Raw genomic sequence first — 6,291 nt, 5'->3', positions numbered from 1 at the left:
ATCTCACTCAGACAGTATCTAGAAGGTTTCATGTGAATTTGGGCAATCACAGTAAAAGCTATCAAGGATTATTGGCTCAAATGTATAGAAATTCAGTGTTATTTATCTTATTATTTGATCACAAACTTTTTTTGGATTTTATTTTGTTTTAATTGGAGGATAATTGCTTTACAATGTTGTGTTGGTTTCTGCTGTACAACATTGAGAATCAGCCATAATTATACGTAGTCCCCCTCCCCTTGGAGCCTCCCTCCCACCCTCTCCCCCACCCACCCCTCTAGGTCCTCAGAGAGCACAGAGCTGAGCTCCCTGTGCTATACAGCAGCTTTCCATTATCTATCTGCTTTACACATGTATAATAGATATTGTATATATGTCAGTGCTTCCTCCTCAACTCATCCCAAACTTTTGAAATTGCTTCCAATCAAGACTGTCTTCCTCATCTCTAAAACATCTTTAGGTCTCCCTTTTGGGGAAGAACCCTGACCTCTTGGATACACAGCACATCTAAGATACACAACCCCTCTAGCAGGATCCCAGTGAGATGGCTCATTCCTTCTTCATCAACCAGCAAACACCAGATTTACTGTCACATATACACAGACTGGGCTTTGAACAAACTAATAGAAAGCTGATTTTGCATCACTTGTTGGATTCCAAAGTCAAAGACACAAAGCCTGCACCTATTAAGCAAAGCACACTTATGCACCCTCTACAGCCCCAAACTTTAGTAACATTTTCTTAATTGATAAGATTTGAACTCATATCACCCCATGAATATTCAGGGAGTGGAGTAACAGGAGAAAAACCTTTTTTTATTTTTATTATTTTATTTTTTTATTTTATTTTATTTCATTTTTAAACTTTACATAATTGTATTAGTTTTGCCAATATCAAAATGAATCCGCCACAGGTATACATGTGTTCCCCATCCTGAACCCTCCTCCCTCCTCCCTCCCCATTCCATCCTTCTGGGTCGTCCCAGTGCTCCAGCCCCAAGCATCCAGTATCGTGCATTGAACCTGGACTGGCGACTCGTTTCATACATGATATTTTACATGTTTCAATGCCATTCTCCCAAATCTTCCCACCCTCTCCCTCTCCCACAGAGTCCATAAGACTGTTCTATACATCAGTGTCTCTTTTGCTGTCTCGTACACAGGGTTATTGTTACCATCTTTCTAAATTCCATATATATGCGTTAGTATATTGTATTGGTGTTTTTCTTTCTGGCTTACTTCACTCTGTATAATAGGCTCCAGTTTCATCCACCTCATTAGAACTGCTTCAAATGTATTCTTTTTAATGGCTGAGTAATACTCCATTGTGTATATGTTCCACAGCTTTCTTATCCATTCATCTGCTGATGGACATCTAGGTTGTTTCCATGTCCTGGCTATTATAAACAATGCTGCGATGAACACTGGGGTACACGTGTCTCTTTCCCTTCTGGTTTCCTCAGTGTGTATGCCCAGCAGTGGGATTGCTGGATCATAAGGCAGTTCTATTTCCAGTTTTTTAAGGAATCTCCACACTGTTCTCCATAGTGGCTGTACTAGTTTGCATTCCCACCAACAGTAGAAGAGGGTTCCCTTTTCTCCACACCCTCTCCAGCATTTATTGCTTGTAGACTTTTGGATCGCAGCCATTCTGACTGGTGTGAAATGGTACCTCATAGTGGTTTTGATTTGCATTTCTCTGATAATGAGTGATGTTGAGCATCTTTTCATGTGTTTGTTAGCCATCTGTATGTCTTCTTTGGAGAAATGTCTATTTAGTTCTTTGGCCCATTTTTTGATTGGGTCATTTATTTTTCTGGAGTTGAGCTGTAGGAGTTGCTTATATATTCTCGAGATTAGTTGTTTGTCAGTTGCTTCATTTGCTATTATTTTCTCCCATTCTGAAGGCTGTCTTTTCACCTTGCTAATAGTTTCCTTTGATGTGCAGAAGCTTTTAAGGTTAATTAGGTCCCATTTGTTTATTTTTGCTTTTATTTCCAATATTCTGGGAGGTGGGTCATAGAGGATCCTGCTGTGATGTATGTCAGAGAGTGTTTTGCCTATGTTCTCCTCTAGGAGTTTTATAGTTTCTGGTCTTAACGTTTAGATCTTTAATCTATTTTGAGTTTATTTTTGTGTGTGGTGTTAGAAAGTGTTCTAGTTTCATTCTTTTACAAGTGGTTGACCAGGAAAAACCTTGAGTCTAGGGATCCTGGATCAATGGCAGTAGGCACTCAGGATCCCTCTCTTTCTCAAGAGGGAGATGTTTTCTTTACATTAGATCAGATCAGATCAGTCGCTCAGTCGTGTCAGACTCTCTGCGACCCGATTAATCACAGCACGCCAGGCCTCCCTGTCCATCATCAACTCCCGGAGTCCACTCAGACTCACATCCATTGAGTCAGTGATACCATCCAGCAATCTCATCCTCTGTCGTCCCCTTCTCCTCCTGCCCCCAATCCCTCCCAGCATCAGAGTCTTTTCCAATGAGTCAACTCCTCGCATGAGGTGGCTAAAGTACTGGAGTTTCAGCTTTAGCATCATTCCTTCCAAAGAAATCCCAGGGCTGATCTCCTTCAGAATGGACTGGTTGGATCTCCTTGCAGTCCAAGGGACTCTCAAGAGTCTTCTCCAACACCACAGTTCAAAAGCATCAATTCTTCGGTGCTCAGCCTTCTTCACAGTCCAACTCTCACATCCATACATGACCACAGGAAAAACCATAGCCTTGACTAGATGGACCTTTGTTGGCAAAGTAATGTCTCTGCTTTTGAATATGCTATCTACGTTGGTCATAACTTTCCTTCCAAGGAGTAAGCATCTTTTAATTTCATAGCTGCAGTCACCATCTGTAGTGATTTTGGAGCCCAGAAAAATAAGGTCTGACACTTTTTCCACTGTTTCCCCATCTATTTCCCATGAAGTGATGGGACCCGATGTCATGATCTTCGTTTTCTGAATGTTGAGCTTTAAGCCAACTTTTTCACTCTCCACTTTCACTTTCATCAAGAGGCTTTTGAGTTCCTCTTCACTTTCTGCCATAAGGGTGTTGTCATCTGCATATCTGAGGTTATTGATATTTCTCCCGGCAATCTTGATTCCAGCTTGTGTTTCTTCCAGCCCAGCGTTTCTCATGATGTACTCTGCATATAAGTTAAATAAACAGGGTGACAATATACAGCCTTGACATACTCCTTTTCCTATTTGGAACCAGTCTGTTGTTCCATGTCCAGTTCTAACTGTTGCTTCCTGACCTGCATACAGATTTCTCAAGAGGCAGATCAGGTGGTCTGGTATTCCCATCTCTTTCAGAATTCTCCACAGTTTATTGTGATCCACACAGTCAAAGGCTTTGGCATAGTCAATAAAGCAGAAATAGATGTTTTTCTGGAACTCTCTTGCTTTTTCCATGATCCAGCGGATGTTGGCAATTTGATCTCTGGTTCCTCTGCCTTTTCTGAAACCAGCTTGAACATCAGGAAGTTCACGGTTCACATATTGCTGAAGCCTGGCTTGGAGAATTTTGAGCATTACTATACTAGCATGTGAGATGAGTGCAATTGTGTGGTAGATTGAGCATTCTTTGGCATTGCCTTTCTTTGGGATCAGAATGAAAACTGCCCTTTTCCAGTCCTGTGGCCACTGCTGAGTTTTCCAAATTTGCTGGCATAAGGAGTGCAGCACTTTCACGGCATCATCTTTCAGGATTTGGAATAGCTCAACTGGAATTCCATCACCTTCACTAGCTTTGTTCGTAGTGATGATTTCTAAGGCCCACTTAACTTCACATTCCAGGATATCTGGCTCTAGGTCAGTGATCACACCATCGTGATTACCTGGGTCATGAAGATCTTTTTTGTACAGTTTTTCTGTGTATTCTTGCCATCTCTTCTTAATATCTTCTGCTTCTTTTAGGTCCATACCATTTCTGTCCTTTATCGAGGCCATCTTTGCATGAAATGTTCCTTTGGTATCTTTGATTTTCTTGAAGAGATCCCTAGTCTTTCCCATTCTGTTGTTTTCCTCTATTTCTTTGCATTGATCGCTGAGGAAGGCTTTCTTATCTCTTTTTGCTATTCTTTGGAACTCTGCATTCAGATGTTTTTATCTTTCCTTTTTTCCTTTCCTTTTCACTTCTCTTCTTTTCACAGCTATTTGTAAGGCCTCCTCAGACAGCCATTTTGCTTTTTTGCATTTCTTTTCCATGGGGATGGTCTTGATCCCTGTCTCCTGTACAGTGTCACAAACCTCATTCCATAGTTCATCAGGCACTCTATCTATCAGATCTAGTCCCTTAAATCTATTTCTCAATTCCACTATATAATCATAAGGGATTTGATGTAGGTCATACCTGAATGGTCTAGTGGTTTTCCCTACTTTCTTCAATTTAAGTCTGCATTTGGCAATAAGGAGTTCATGGTCTGAGCCACAGACAGCTCCTGCTCTTGTTTTTGCTGACTGTATAGAGTTTCTCCATCCTTGGCTGCAAAGAATATAATCAATCTGATTTCGGTGTTGACCATCTGATTATGTCCACGTAGAGAGTCTTCTCTTGTGTTGTTGGAAGAGGGTGTTTGTTATGACCAGTGCATTTTCTTGGCAAAACTCTATTAGTCTTTGCCCTGCTTCATTCCGTATTCCAAGGCCAAATTTGCCTGTTACTCCAGGTGTTTCTTGACTTTCTACTTTTGCATTCCAGTCCCCTATAATGAAAAGGACATCTTTTTTGGGTGTTAGTTCTAAAAGGTCTTGTAGGTCTTCATAGAACCGTTCAACTTCAGCTTCTTCAGCATTATGGTTGGGGCATAGACTTGGATTACTGTGATATTGAATGGTTTGCCTTGGAAGCGAACAGAGATCATTCTGTCATTTTTGAGATTGCATCCAAGTACTGCATTTCGTACTCTTTTGTTGACCATGATGGCCACTCCATTTCTTCTGAGGGATTCCTGCCCACAGTGGTAGATATAATGGTCATCTGAGTTAAATTCACCCATTCCAGTCCATTTCAGTTCGCTGCAGCAAACATGCCCTCCATGTCTCTACAAGGAGCCACTGTCTCTGTGTTGCAAGGGTATTTGTTGTACGGACAAATACTTGTGTGGGATGAATGGTAGTTTGTGCCTCTGCCTAACAGATATACAGAAATGGGAGAGATTTGGTAGAAATTCTCCTCCTGGCACTTATCCATTTCTAACAGCTAAATTCTAATTTCATTCACAGTGTTACCCTCCACTAGACTATCAACTCAATAATTTATTTTAATTTATTCTTCTCTATTTTATTTATTGATGAAACAATGTCTTCCTAAAAGGGTTCAATAAGCTTTTGCTGAATAAATCAAGAAGTGACTGGCAAAACATATGAGAACTATTCAAAATGCTTTGCATAAAAAGGCATGAAATTGCTTCAGTCATATCCGACTTTTTGTGACCCTTTGGACTAAAGCCTTCCAGGCTTCTCTGTCCATGGGCTTCTCCCAGCAAGAATACTGAAGTGGGTTGCCATTTCCAGACATATCTAAATCATTTTCCTGTACAGCAGAAATTAACAGAACATTGTAAACCAACTACAATGGTAGTTGAAGTATTTCAACTTCAATAAAAATTTTTTAAATAAAGAACTTCTAACAGTTTTAACAAATTAAATCGATAAGATGCACTGCTTTGTAATATGCGTGCATGTTCAGTGGCTAAGTTGTGTCCAACTCTTGTGACCATGGACTGTAGCCCACCAGGCTCCTCTATCCATGGGACTTCCCAGGCAAAAATACTGGAGTAGGTTGCCATTTCCTTCGCCAAGGGATGTCCCCGACCCAGGGATTGAACCGAAGTCTCCTTCATTCTTTAGAATTCCTTACCACTGAGCCACCTGGGAAGCATTATAAGAAACGAAATATAATATTGGAAGTATTTTATTTCATTTGTATTGAGATATAGTTGAATTACAATGTTGTGTTCATTACTGCAGTACAGCAAAGTGACTCGGTCATATATATACATATATATATATATATATACTTTTTATATGCTCTTCCATTATGGTTTGTCAAAAAATATTGAATATAGTCCCCTGTACTGTACAGTTGGACTTTGTGTTAATCCAATTTGTATACAATAGTATGCAACCGCTGACCCCAACCTCCCAGTCCAACTCTTTCCCAAGCCCTTCCTCCCTGGAAACAATCAGATAATACTTGATAGCTTACAAAAATACTTACACTAAGTTAAAAAAAAAAAAGTGTAAAACCTGTATATTGAAGATCATTTCAAATTGTAAATAAACACGCAAA

The sequence above is a fragment of the Bubalus kerabau genome, chromosome 13 (assembly GCF_029407905.1).
Source record: "Bubalus kerabau isolate K-KA32 ecotype Philippines breed swamp buffalo chromosome 13, PCC_UOA_SB_1v2, whole genome shotgun sequence".
NCBI lineage: Eukaryota > Metazoa > Chordata > Mammalia > Artiodactyla > Bovidae > Bubalus > Bubalus kerabau.
Note: the sequence above shows the minus strand (reverse complement) of the source record.